Source organism: Sapajus apella, unplaced genomic scaffold, assembly GCF_009761245.1.
Source record: "Sapajus apella isolate SASKATOON/1434 unplaced genomic scaffold, GSC_monkey_1.0 scaffold36, whole genome shotgun sequence".
Classification (NCBI taxonomy): domain Eukaryota; kingdom Metazoa; phylum Chordata; class Mammalia; order Primates; family Cebidae; genus Sapajus; species Sapajus apella.
Window position 1 is genome coordinate 29,699,500 of NW_022436976.1, and position 15,603 is coordinate 29,715,102.

The following is a 15,603-nucleotide window of genomic DNA, read 5'->3' on the forward strand; positions in this document are numbered from 1 at the left end:
ACCCAAGGAAGTCCACCGGTCAGTAACTCTTGCATACTCTTGGAACAAATGCCATGATATTTGCTTTAATTAAAGGGTATTTAAGTTCTGAATGTCCACTCAGGGCTGATTTCAGGCTAAGCCTGTGTGTCTTGGTGTGCAGAGCATGTGAAAAGGAGTCAAGTGGGAGGCTGAGGTGGGTGAATCACGAGGTCAAGAGATCGAGACCATCCTGGCCAACATGGTGAAACCCTGTCTCTACTAAAAATACAAAAATTAGCTGGATGTGGTGGTGCATGCTTATAGTCCCACATACTTGGGAGGCTAAGGCAGGGGAATCGCTTGACCTTAGGAGGCGGAGGTTGCAGTGAACCAAGATTGCTGTGGACTCCAGCCTGGTGACAGAGCAAGACTCTGCCTCAAATTAAAAAAAAAAAGAAAAAAGAATTGCCCTTGGCCATGTTGCCAGAGCTGCTCAGTGGGTTCATCAATGCAGCTGTTTCCAATTGATTATTGTTTTTCTTAAGGACACTGCTGCGGAGGGATGTGCTGATGTGGGGTGTGTGTGTGTGTGTGTGTGTGTGTGGCAGGATGACTTTTTTCCCCCCAATGGCTGTCGTGTGTTTTATGATCTTCACAGATGTCAGACTTCACCATGAAGAGAAGGGAGGGGAGAAAGGCTATTATTTGGGTGAGGTGGAGAATAGGTGAAACGGATGGAAGGCAGGAAACAGAATTGTGTAGATTTAATTGGCCTCGTTTTATAGCAGTTAGCTCTGTTTTCACGGGGTAGCAATGAATAGGCCCATAAAGGTGAACTGTTTTTCACTGTTATTAGTCCAGGAGATGAAAGTTTCATTGTTATTCTTCCTTGAAGCTCAGAAGGCCACTCCAAATATTAACTCCTTTTCACCTCAGGGACTCAAAATTTCAGTGGAACCATTTGAACTTGGCTCGGTTTATAATAATGATCCCGTTTGTCTGTAAAGTGATTCAGCTTGCAAAGCATTGCTCCATCTTATCCCAACTGCTCTTTGAGCTTCAAAATAATCCTACAAAGTATCCAGTGAAGATTATTATTCCCATTTTCTTAACAAGGAAACTGAGGCCCAGGGAAGTTAAGTGAGTTTCTAGACACACAGGCAATACCAGAGTTAGAAAGGAAGAGAAGGACACTGCTATTTGCTGATTGTCAACTCTATGCCACACGCTGTGTTGAAAGAGGACTCTAAATCCCCGAGAGAGACTGTATTTGGCCTGAAGTCATTCTACGCAGGACCCGCCAATGACAGTGGGGGGCAGAATCAGAAACTGAGCCTGCTTGTTAATAAACTAGTGCTGCCTTCCACAAACTCTGCGAATCACAGCCACAGCGTAAGCTTTGAAGGGAAAAAGACCTCAGCATTGATTACCCCAAACCACTGACAAACCAAACATTATGGAAATCAGGACCCACCACTGAATAATAACTCACATGTGTAAGGCGCTTGCAAAGGCGCTTTGCAGTCAATGCTTCTTTAGCCTTCACAGCAATCTTACGAGCTAGGTAGTATTATTATTCCATTTTACTTTTTTTTTTTTTTTTTTTTTTGAGACGGAGTTTCACTCATGTTACCCAGGCTGGAGTGTAATGGCGCGATCTCGGCTCACTGCAACCTCCGCCTCCTGGGTTCAGGCAATTCTCCTGCCTCAGCCTCCTGAGTTTACAAATGAGGAAGGGGAGGCTCAGCAAGGGGGGTAACTTATCCAGGGTGACACAGTTAGTGGTTGGCAGAGCTGGGATTCTAACACAGGCCTGTCTGAGTCTTAAAGAAGATTCCTGTTTCATTCATGTTTCTCACAGGTTAATTCCCGTTTCAATTAGGTCATTTCTGTGGTCCCATGCCTTAAATTTAATCCACCCCATCCCTCCAGTTTTTCAAAATCGTCTCCCTCCTCCTCTCGAGACACATCTCATACTCCAGCCCTGTGCCAGTGGGTGCTTTTTCTCTGACCTCCTGACCCCCTGCTGCCATTGGTCTTTGATTCTCCAGTTCTTTGTGTTTAAAACAGAATTTTCTCCCTGCTTTTCCTTTAAGAACGCTGTTCCTCTTTTAAGGATCATCTTCAATGCCATCAGTTCCAAGTACCCTTTCAGGATCCTTGTATTAGGTTTGCTAGACCCCTGTATGCTCTCTTATGGCACAGACTGTAATACTTGCCCTGTCTCCCTCACCCTCCCTTGATCCCACCTTGAATGACCAGGCAGGGTCTCATTGCTTCATCCTCAGGCTGACTGTGACGACTGACACACACTGGGGACATAGCAGACATAAAATGAGCATCATCTTTAGATATGCAAACACTGACAAGTACCATAATACGTAAGTGGCTTCCCAACATTCCTGCCCTTGGTGTGATGGAACTATTCAGGGCTTTGGAATCAGATAGATCTGATTCCAAATTCCAGCATACCCACATCTACACTGTATAACCCTGGGCAATTACTTATCCGGGCCTCCTGACCCTCAGTTCTGTTCTCCATTAACATCATGACAGCACCACCTTTCTTGCAGAAGCAGTAACTGTGAGATTGAATGAGAGAGAACAAGCATTCAGGAGAGTGCTTGGCACAAAGAGAACGCTCAGTGAATGCTCATTGTTAGGCAGAGCTATCCTTATTGTCATAGTTTATAATATCTCCCAGCAATGTGATCTAATTTCCTTTTGACTTAGGTGTGCATACAATCGTCTTGCTTTAGAGTTTAACTCCTACCTTGACCAACACTTAACTCTTCTGTTTCACTTCCCATTTCTTCTACCATTTCCCATGTTTGTTTCACTGTTGCTGGTATTATGTATTTAGAGTTGTGGCTTCGTAAACTGTTTCTTAAACTATCCCTATGGTTTGAGAGGCAGCATATTGGGGAAAGAACACTAGGCAGAAAGGAGGAGGAGAGAGAGGAAACGGGTGGAATCTGATCCTGAAGAAATCCACTCAATCTCTCAGGGACTTGTTTGAACACAAGTCTGCTGATTGAGGAATATTTGCCAAGATAGGGCATACAATCCCTTAGAGCTTCAATGCACTGCATTTACAAACCTGTTAGTTTCCTCCTGTCTTGAGACACCAAATACTCTTAGAGGTTAAGTTGACTATGCAAGTGCATCCCTTCCACCCTCCTTCACACACACACACACACACACACACACACCCCAAATGCTCTGAGAAAACCCACAGTTCTGTCGTTTAAACATGTTGTTTTCTTTAACCTAGTGGTTGTTTGCAAACATTTTCTGATTGTAACAGCAGTGAGGCCACCTCTCTTAGAGAAGACTGAGTTCTTTCTCTTTGAAAGATGCTGTTTATTCAAATAAATTCCACCTCTTTCTTTATTTGGCTTTTCTTCTGTAAACAATCAAAACCAACTGGCAAAGTCGGGGAGCTTGTTTTAGTCCAATGTGGTATCTGTCTTGATTTATTCTTTTTTCCTCCTAAGCTGAAGTACAACCCACATTATTGTGAGCCCCAAATTCTTTTGCAAGAGGCAATTAGTTCCATAAGCATTTACCAATGGTATACCATCAACCAAGCACGGTAGGGAAAAAGAAAGATCCTTTTGTTGTTGAGCTCAGGAACAAGGAGGGTCAGGGCTGGGAGGAGCATTGGAAACCATCTAGTCCAGGGGTCCCCTACGTGTTTTCACAGCATACTTGTCCCATGAGTAGTTCCTCAGAAAATGCCCAGGTGGCTGATGACACTGGAAGAAAATAAAAGGCATACATAGTCTCTAATCAGGATTCACAATGCACCTGAGTATATAAAAGGTTCTCGAATTTGCAGTTTAAAAAATTATGTTTAATTTTGCTTAATTCTGTTTCCCAGATTTATATGATGAGGTGACTTGTATGTGTGTGTGTGTGTGTGCGTGTGTAAGCAGGTGTGTGTGGGTAACACTAATTAACTACAGAGTGAATTCATACCCAGGCATTTTGGGTACAAAATCCCTACTCGCTCCCTACTTCACCAGCTGTGCCTGCTAAAAGTTGGCCATCAAAGTGTAACCCACCAGCTGCATCTGGCTCACTTACCTGTGGGGTTTGGCTTTTGTAGTCTTATAAACAGGATGTTATACATTTTTGAACTATTTACTAACATTTGGAAGTTGGGCATTTTCTTACAAAAAGCCAAGATTCTTCCAGAATTGGCAGACCAGGCAATACTGGGCCACAGTTTATCATGGAGACAGCAGGAGCACAGCTGTTCCCCTTGGACAGGGCACTGGCTCTCCAGCTCACCACATTCCTGCCCAGGTTGACTCCACTAGCTGGTGTCATAGGCTTGGTCCTCGTGTGTATTTGAGCTGACAACCCCTGGTTGAGAGCACATCCTAACGAGGCCATATGTTTTCTCCTTGTATTCTCTTGCTTTTCATTCTCAAGAGGTGATTGGTGTCTGATGAGGCCATCTTTTGGCAGATGAAACCCAAAGACTGCCTGACGTAAATGAACTACTGGATATTAACAATAAAAGAGAAAATATATTAAGAGTGTAGTCTGTGTCGACCTCTGTGTTTAGCAAGGATTTCCTTATTTAATCTTCATAACAAACACAGTGTAGGTATTATGATACTACCTTTTGAGATAAATTGGAGCCCAGAGTGATTAGTATAACTTGCCCCAAATCACACAGTTTATAAGGAACAAAACTAGGGTTTGAATATAGAAAACATGCTCTTAACCACTATACTACGTTTTGTAAAGTATTGTTTTATAGAAGCAGCATCATTTTATTTTTTGAAACATTTTATTTTGAACTAATTTTAGACTAATAGACAAGTTGAAAAAATATTACAAAGAATCCTGTCATACACCTTTTCCACCTAATGTTAATATCTTAAATAGCCATAGTACAGTTATCAAGTGATGAAAAGTAACATTTGGTACAATATGATCAACTCAACTACAGACCTTTTTCTAATTTCACCCATTTTAACACAAACGTTTTTCCCTGTGTGTTCCCGGATCTTATCTAAGGTCTCAGATTGCATCTAGCTGTTATTTCTCCTTTTGTCTCCTCGAGTCTGCGGCACTTCTGCTTTCCTTGGCTTTCATGACCTTGACAGTTTTAATAAATACTGATTAGGTATTCTATAGAATGTCTCTCAATTTGGGTATGTCTAGTATTTTCTCATGATAGGAATGAGGTTATACATGATTTTAGCAATACCAAAAAAAAAAAATGTTGTGTCCCTCCTATATCTAGAAGTTTATGCCACTGATTTGTGTTATTGCTGGTAATGTATTTTTTCTTCAAATACAGAATAATCTCTGTATTGCTTCTTTTCTATTTTTTTTGCTGGTAATATATTTTAATCATTGGGTTAAGTTGGTGTCTGCTGGGTTTCTCTGCTATAAAGTTACCATTTTGTCTTTGCAGTTGATATATTTCTTGTAAAAGATAATTGGAAATTATACAAATCTTGTTTCTCCTCCAACTTTTGTCTACTAATTTTAGCATCTTTTCCTTGACCTTATCTGAAACATTGTGCTTTCATTGCTTTTAGAAAAAGAATTATAAAATGAATAGAATATACTAAAAGATTATAGTAAGAATCAAGATTTTAACGAAAAATATTTGAAAGCTACTTCTTTATTTAATAATAAATATTGCTTTTGATTTCATAATAGAGTTAACATCATAATTTCACCTGAATACATTTTAACACTTATAGTTTGGAATCTATTTTCTTATTTTTAACAGGGACAGCAATAGCAATTGAAAATATTGCTGCAGAAATAGAAAGTCATGAAGAGTAGATGCTCTAATCAGACTACCTGAGCTGGGAAGCATGAAGTCACTCACTAACTATGGGTCTTTTAGTAGTTTATGTAATTAGTTATGCCTCAGTTTCTCATACAACCAACATGAAGCTTAAATAAGACAATAGATGTCAAATACTTACTTAGCACAGTGCCTGGCACATAGTACGTGATTGATATATATTTGTTAAATTTGAACTTAAGCACAATGCCTGGTATATTGTGATTGATTAAATTTGAACTTAACGTATTCAACCATTAACCTTAGATGTAACACTTAAGAATTGTAAAGGGTCTGAAATTTTTCTCTACTTGCAATGTAATACAGGTTACTCTGCCAGTTTCATGGATGCTGACAAAAGTCACAAGACTCTGGTACCAGAGACAAAGGACTTTATTACCCACCAAACAGCAAACAGCATGAGCTTCTCGTTCTCCTTGGTAACCCTTGTCTTCCCAATATGATGGGGGCAACGCTGAGTGGCCCACATAGGGGATTGTTTCACTACTGAGGAACCCTGAGCTTGGGAAATCTTTATCTTTTTTATTGGAGAGCAAAAATCCTGTTGTCTACTTCACAGGAAGACACTATCTCTGTCTTCTGAGACTGTTTATCATATAAGTATCATAGCCCAAAACAAAAGATGTCAGTGCCTTTGCTCAGAAGATGTGCAGAAGTGGGAGAGAACCATGGAGAATTGTCTCCTGACAACACTGAGCAATGTCTGATGCTTTCTTTGTAAAACAGCAAATTGACCTGTAGGGATTTTTACCAGCTTTCCAGAAAAGGACAGAAATTAGTCTCTTTAGTTAATTCTATAATGACTCCTGGTTTCTAAAGGCTCTTCATTTTATTTGGTACTGTATTTCAGCTTCTGTAGAGCTTTCCGGTATAGAAATGGTACATTAATGCTTTTTCCCTTCTAACAAGGCAATATAAGATTCCAACTACTGATTCTGGTCTGGTTCTTAATTGTGTCTCAGTGCAACCAGCTCCTAAATCAATGTTTTGTCTTGTCCATATGGAGAAAACTCTCTTCTCTATATATTTTCGACGGGCTTTAGTAAGGGTAGGGATGCCTGTGGACATACAACATAACTTCAGCTACGCCCAGCTCCCTCTCTCTTTTCTGTTTTTTACAGTGGAGGCTTTTAAAGCATTACATCTGTTTCTAATCACTTCCTTGAGTCTTTTTCTGTATGATCGACTCAGCAACCTGACTTGTAAAGGAGTCCAGACTATCTTGTAAGACACCCAACATATGCTTTTAAAAATGTCCATTTAATATGTCATTTGAAAAACAAACACAAACACACAATAAAAGTTTTCTTCAGTGTTTGCATTCAACACAGAAAGAATTAACTACCCTTTTATGGACATGGAATTTACTGTCTAAATCACAAGGAAGATGTTTAAAGCAATAATTTTTGCTTTTTAAAAAGAAAATATTTTTTAAACTATGAGCTTTTCATACATAGTTTTCTATGTATAGAAAATAATCTAGCAGACATCTATCATATATGAAAAAGATTCAACAGACATTAACATCTTGCCATATTTGTTTCGGCTTTCTCTTAAAAACGAGAGAGAAGGCCGGGCGCGGTGGCACAAGCCTGTAATCCCAGCACTTTGGGAGGCCGAGGCGGGTGGATCATGAGGTCAAGAGATCGAGACCATCCTGGTCAACATGGTGAAACCCCGTCTCTACTAAAAATACAAAAAAAAAATTAGCTGGGCATGGTGGTGCGTGCCTGTAATCCCAGCTACTCAGGAGGCTGAGGCTGGAGGATTGCCTGAACCCAGGAGGCAGAGGTTGCGGTGAGCCGAGATCGCGCCATTGCACTCCAGCCTGGGTAACATGAGTGAAACTCCATCTCAAAAAAAAAAAAAAAAAAGAGAGAGAGAAAAGGAAAGAAACAGTTAAGCACAATATTCTCCTCCTTTTTCAAAGGTGTAACTTCTGTTATGTGTGTTTTAAAAATTATTATAAATAATATCACATTGGAAGTATTCTTTTGCTAGATACCTTTTGCATTCAACATTATATTTTGGTCATTTATCTCTTTTGATATATTTTGATCTTGCTTATTAATTTTAAAGAACTTAAGCCGGGCGCAGTGGCTCACGCCTGTAATCCCAGCACTTTGGGAGGCCAAGGCAGGCAGATCTCTTGAGGTCAGAAGTTCAAGATCAGCCTGGTCAACATGGTAAAAACCCATCTTTACTAAAATTACAAAAATTAGCTGGGCATGGTGGCAGGTGCCTGTAATCTCAGCTACTCAGGAGGCAGAGGCTCGAGAATTGCTTGAACCTGGGAGGCAGAGGTTGCAGTGAGCTGAGATCGTGCTACTGCACTCCAACCTGGGTGACAGAGCAAGACTCTGACCAAAACAACAACAACAACAACAACAAATTTTAAAGACTATAATATCATTGTAATGTCATGTCAGGAACTGAATGAACTCTGTCCTCATGTCATCAGATTCTGTGTTTGAAATCTGAATCTACTGTAAACTAAGTGTGATGTACTCAACATCAATTTGACTAGTATCTTTGGGTCTTCATGTCCTTATACAAAAAATGACAACAATAATATCAACATTATTGAGTAGTTGTGAAGATTAAAGGAGGTAGTGCATCTAGAGTGCACAGAATAGTGTATTCATTTGCTGGGGCTGCCATAACCGTCCCCACAACCCCAACCCAGACTGGATGGCTTAAACAGAAGAAGTTTATTTTCTCATAGTCACAGAGGCCAGAAGTCCCAAATCAAGTTTTCAGAAGGTCTGGTTTCCTCTGAGGCCATTTTCCTTAGCTTGACGATGACTGCCATCCTGCAGGGGCCTTACATGGTCTTTTCTCTGTGTGTGCATCACCTGGTGTCTCTTTATTTGCTCAAATTTCCTTTTCTTGTAAGGACAACAGTCAGATTGGATTAGGGTCCACCCTAGTGCTCTCATTTTAACTTAATCACTTCTTTAAAGGCTCTATCTCCAAAAATATCATATTCTGAACTTGAGGGCTAGGGCTTCAACATATGAAATTTGGGAGCCACAATTCAACCTATAAAACTAGGTATTATTCTTGGTTAATGTTATTTGTATGCTCCTTAGTTTGTGTATGCAACCATTCCCCCAACATCACCACTGAGAAAGAGCAGGGTTTCTACTTTTTAACAATTCTAAAAAGTTCATTTTTGTATAAGCATCTTTGGACATATACAAGATAGTTTTCTTTTTTGGGGGGGGGTGGATAGAAATCTAGAAGTGGAGTTGCTGAGTTGTAGACTTTGTGAATCTCTACAACTTTCAGCTTTACCATGTATTGTCAAATTGCTCTCCAAAGTGATGGTACCAATTAATGATCCTACCAATAAGGTATGGTATGCTTTCCCACCACATCCTTGCCAACATTAGGTGTTACCAGATTTATTAATGTTGGCCAATCCTTTTTTTTTTTTTTTTTTTGAGACAGGGTGTCCTTCTGTTACCCAGGATGGAATGCGGTCATGCAATGTCGGCTCATTACAACTTCTGCTTCCTGGGTTCAAGCGACCCTCCGGTCTCAGCCTTCCAAGTAGCTTGGACATAAATGCAGGACCCAACATGCTGGACTAATTTTTTTATTTTTTGTAGAGATGGAGTTTCGCTATGTTGTCCAGACTAACTCCTGAGCTTAAGCAGTCTGTCCACCTTGGACTTCCAAAGTGCTGGGATTATAGGCATAAGCCATCATGCCCAGCCAATGTTGGCCAATATTAATGCTACATCATGAATTTGAGGGCTCATTGTTTTAATTTGCATTTTTCTGATTTTTAAGTAATTTATTAATTTTGCCAGTATGAAGCTGGTAAATAATATTTGAGTGTCTTCTCATAAACTTGTCATTTAGCCTTTTTGCTCCCCATTAACCAACAGTTTACACCCTTTTGCAAAGTCCTTTGAATGGACTGCACTATGGACCTCACCACAGTTAAGCCATGGTGACCCCTGTGATCTGCATGTACACCTCCAGATTTCTGGCCTCCTGGAACCAGAAAGTCGGAGGTAACAGGAAAACCACAAAAGAAGAAGAATGACTAGCTCCTGTGGTGCCTGATTAACTGACTTTGCAACCTTCTGCCATTGTTCCTGCCTCAACTGTTCCTGTCTCAACTGATAAGCCAAACTGGTGACACTGGATCTTGGACCCCCCCCGCCATGTCACCCCCGCAGCTTGCAAAAACTGCCCTGAACTGTAACTTCTGTAACTTTCCACTGCCTACCTCAAACCTATAAAACCAATTCCTATCCCACAACCCTCTGCTGACTCTATTTTTGGACTCAGCCCACCCACACCTGCATGAATAAACAGCCTTGTTGTTCACATAAAGCCTGTTTAGGTCATCTCTTCATTCAGAGTACACCTAACGTTTGCTGCCAAAACCCAGGACAGGGTACTCCTTTGGGAGACCAGCCCCCTGTTCCCACTCTTCCTCTGTGAAGAGACCCACCTGCGACCTCAGTGCATAAGACCAGCCCGACAACCCTCTCACCACCTTCAGATCGAGTAAGCAATCTCTCCCTCTTTCTCTTTTTTCCTTTAAATCCTTTTCCTTCTAAGTAGAGACAGAGGAGACAAGTCTTTCCCTCTATCCTTCTCTTTTCCTTTAAATCCTCTCCTTCTAAGTAGGGACAAAGGAGACACTCTATCCATACACTTAAAAACTCTAATGTTGGTCACAGACTTGGGAAGACAGTCTTACCTTGGTGCCTGGTCAATAGCAGCGATGCCTGCCTTGACCACTCACCCATAGTACAGCCCAGGACTCAGTCAGGGATGCCTCCTGAAAACCCTGGTAGCTGCTTTCCTCCCATTCTCCTCATCTCTACTCCTCTCCCTAATACTTATCTCCTTCCCTATGGGCAATATTCTGCCCTCCATTCCTCTGTCTTTGCTTCCAGCCTGAGTCCAGAAAACCTAAAACCTCAACTGTCACCCAATCTGAAACCTAAACGTCTCATTTTTTTTTGTAATACAGGCTGGCTGGTTCCATTGGGAACCATTAGACAATTAGAGTGGACAGGTACCTGTACCTTAATTTTCCTTACTCCCAAAATCCAGTTTGCCAAAGGAAATGAACAGCTCCCTGTGCCCTGTGTAACTCCTACACGACAAAAAAGTCATTCCATTAATCCCTGTGCTTGTAGGATTAGGAGTCTCCACTGCTGCAATCGGGACAGGTATAGCAGGCCTTACTACTTCCATTAGACAATGATTCCCAGTGGCCAGAAAATAGCACTTTCAATTTGTCTATTCTGCAGGACATGGATGATTTTTGTCAATGAACGGGCAAATTGGTCTGAAGTGCCAATCCTTCCCAGATCTCCTCAGCTTGGTGGCTGAAGACTGATGCTGCCAGAACATCATGGAGGCCCCCTGGACCATCACAGATGCTGAGCTTTGGGTAACTCTTATGGTAGAGGATAAGTCCATCCGCTTCTTAAGCAGCATAGGGGCCACCCACTCCATGCTGCCTTCTTTTCAAGGACCTGTCTCCTTAGCCTCCATAACTGTTGTGGGAATTGACAGCAAGACTTCCAGGCCTCTCAAAACGCCCCAAGTCTGGTGTCAATTAGGCCAGCACTCCTTTCCACGTTCTTTCCTAATCATCCCCACTTGTCCAGTTCCTCTGTTAGGCCATAATATCCTAGCAAAATTGTCTGCCTCCTTAAGTATTCCTGGACTATAGCCACACCTCATTGCTACCCTTCTACTCAATTCAAAATCTCCCTCACAACCCCCCACCCTATATCTCCTTACCTTAACCCAAAAGTATGGGACACATCAGCCCCATCCCTGGCAACTGACCACATACCTCTTATCATCCCATTAAAACTTAACCACCCTCATCCCGCCCAGTGCCAGTACCCCATTCCACAACAGGCTTTAAAAGGCTTAAGTATGTTACACCCATCTATTACAACATGGCCTTTTAATTCCTACAAACTCTCCTTCCAATTCCCCTATCCTACCTGTCCCAAAACCAGACAAATCCTACAAACTAGTCTAAGACCTCCGCCTCATCAATCAGATTGTACTTCCCATCTACCCGGTTGTACTAAACCCCTATACCCTCCTGTCTTCCATACCTCCTTCCACAACTCACTATTCTGTTTTCGACCTGAAAGACAGCTTTTTCACCATCCCCTTACACCCCTCTTCTCAAGGCTTCCTTAAACCCACTCCTTTTCCTACACATCAAGCCAGGGGATTTACCCCCACACAAGACTGGCAAATAGATTTTACTCATATGCCACTTGTCCGCAAATTTAAATACCTTCTATTCTGGATTGACACCTTTACCGGATGGGTTGATGCCTTTCCTACTGGGTCTGAAAAAGCTACCACAGTTATCTCTTCTCTCCTAACCAATTTAATCCCCCCTACTTCTATACAATCTGACAATGGACCAGCTTTCATTAGGCAAATTACCCAAGCAGTCTCCCAAGCCCTTGGCATCCAGTGGAATCTCCATGCCCCATACCACCCTTAGTCCTCAGGAAAAGTAGAAAGAGCTAATGGCCTTTGAAAAACATATCTCACCAAACTCAGCCTCCAACTAAAAAAAGAAGCTGAACAGTTCTACCCCTTGCTTTTCTCAGGATTGGATCCACTTTCAAAGAACCCACAGGGTATAGCCCCTTTGAACTCCTAAATGGCTGCACCTTTCTGCTTGGACTTAACCTTATTCCAGATACCAGGCTTCTTGGTGACTATCTTCCAGTCCTCCAACAGGTCAGACATGAAATCTTCCAGGCTGCTAATTTCCTCTTATCCACTCCAGATACCCAGGCATAAGAAGACACCGTCACCAGAAGGTCAGTCCTAGTTAACAGCTTAACTCCTCGTTCTCTGCAGCCTTGGTGAACAGGAATCTTCCTGGTCGTCTATAGCACCCCAACTGCTGTCCATCTACAATACCCTCCCCAGTGGGTTCATCATTCCAGGATAAAGCTGTGTCCATCAGACAATCAGTCTAATTCCTCCAGCTACTCCTCGAAGTTGCAAGTACTCTCCCCCGCTTCTCTTAAACTCGCCCGTATCCCTGAAGTGGAAGAATAACCCTATATAAACCTAACAAACCTTTCACTTTCACTAGACATCTTTTTCCTAACACCACTGTTTAACACAGTCGTCCCTACTACTTAAACCACACCTCAGAAAGTCTCTGTCTCTATTATTTTACATGCCCTGCTCTTGTTTACATTGCCAGTATACACTTTTCCTCCAAGCAATTACAGCTGACATTTCATGGTTTTACCCTCAAGCTGCCACCCTTAATCTCTCTTAGAGTAGATAAATGACCTTCTGTGGCAGGGAACTCTCCGATTTTTCCACCCCAATAATGTCCTCTTCTTTTCTTTTACACTCACGCTTAACCTCACTCCCATTACCCTGCTACCTTCTACTCCTCCCTAATTACCTCCAACATACCGTCAACCTCGCCCATTCTCTCCTATTTCAAACCCTTCCTTAGTCAGCGATTTTTGGCCATGCATCTCCCTCTCCTCTTCCTGCTACACAGCTGTCCCCACCCTACCAGTGGACTGGGTAAACTCTCTTATCTCTTCACACCTCTAGACTTCCTTCAACAACCCCCACCTGTACCGCCCGGAAGAACTCCTCTACATCCTAGAAAGATTCAACAAAAACGCCCTAGCAGAGGTCTCATACAAACAGGCTGCTGCTCTTCTTTGCATCTACCTATGTATTCTTTCCCCTTATGTCAACTCCTCCCCCGTTTCTGGACCACTAGCCACACAAACAACTATCCCTATTGCTGCTCCCTTATGCATTTCCTGGCAATCACCTAATGGATTTCTAGGAAACCTGCCACCCTCTTTGTGTTCCTTTACACTTCACCTCCAAGGCCCTGTTACCCACGTTAACCAAGAAATAGGGACATATCAGCTTCACATTATGGAAAGGCCCTCCCTCATTACTAGCACTTTTAAGAATGTCAGTAGCAAGTTTTGCCTCAGTAGGTCTTTACCCCGTCTCTCACCCCATCCTTGGCTGCCCTCTCCTTGTTCATCAGACTCTCCTCTAGACCCCTCCTCTTGCCTGCTCACACCTAACCTTGTTAATGAAAGCGAATGGTTACTCATACATACCAAACGCTTTCTCATACACCATGGAAACAAGACCTCTCCTTCCACACAGTTACCCTATCAAACCCCACTACAACGTTTAACAGTCACGGCCCTTGCTGGTTCTCCTGGTATCTGGGTACAAGACCCCAGGCCCCCCAGAACACTCTCTTATCTCTTCAATTTACACTTCCAGTTCTGCCTCAGCCAAGGACTTTTTTCATTTGTGGCTCTTCCACCTACCACTACCTTTCTACCACTGGACAGGCACCTGTACCTTAATTTTCCTTACTCCCAAAATCCAGTTTGCCAAAGGAAGTAAACACTTCTGTGTCCCCCTTATAACTCGTACATGACAAAAAGGAGTCATTCCATTAATCTCCTTGCTTGTAGGATTAGGAGTCTCCACTGCTGCAATCAGGATGGGTATAGCAGGCCTTACTACTTCCATCACTGCATTCCACAGTCTGTCTAATGATTTTTCTGCCAGCATTTCAGACATAATGCAAACACTATCTGTTCTTCAAGCCCAAGTTAATTCCTTGGTGGCAGTTGTCTTCCAAAACCACAGAGGCCTCAATCTATTAACTACTGAGAAAGGAGGACTCTACCTATTCCTAAATGAAGAATGCTGCTTTTATCTAAACCACTCCGGCCTTCTATATGACGCCATCAAAAGTCTTAAAGACAGGGCCCAAAATCTCGCTAATCAGGCAAATGATTATTCTGGACCTAGCTGGCCACTCTCTAACTAGTTATCATGGCTCCTTCCATTAGCAGGCCCCTTAATATCTGTCCTTCTCCTTCTCTTATTCGAATCTTGTCTTTTCCGACTAGTCTCTCGATTCATACAAAATCATATCCAAGCCATAACCAATCAGTCAATACGGGAAATCCTCCTCCTAACAACCCCACAATATCACCCCTTGCCCCAAAATCTCTCGGCAGTCTAAAATCTCTCCCATTTTTAGTTTCCATGCTGCCCTCAATCACTTGAAGAAGCCCTGAGAAATGTTGCCCATCACCCCTCTGCACCATCCCCAAAATTTCACTGCTCCCCCTTTTCTGGCTTTCACTTCTTTACCTTTATATTATTAATATAAAAAGACAGGAATGCAAAGTTCTTTGAACTGACTGCACAATGGACCTCACCATAGTCAAGCCATGATGAGCCCTGTGACCCACACATATACCTCCAGATGGCCTCCCAGAGCCAGAAAGTCTGAGGTAACAAAACCACAAAAGGAGAAGAATGATTAGCTCCTGCAGTGCCTGTTTAACCAACTTCGCAACATTTTGCCATTGTTCCTGCCTCAATTGTTCCTGTCTCACCTGATAAGCCAACCTTGGGACACTGGATCTTGGACCTTGTGACATCTCCCCGCAACACAGCGACATCCTTCCGGCTTGCAAAAACCCCCATGAACTGTAACTTCTGTAACTTTCCACTGCCTACTTCAAACCTATAAAACCAACCCCTATCCCGCCGCCCTCTGCTGACTTTTTTTTTGGACTCAGCCCACCCGTACTCAGGTGAATATACAGACCTATTGCTCACACAAAGCCTGTTTAGGTGGTCTCTTCATTGAGAGCACACCTAACACCTTTGCCTATTTTTCTGTTTGATTATCTTTATTCTATAAACCCATAGGAGATCTTTATATGTTCTGACTAGTAACACTTGGTAAA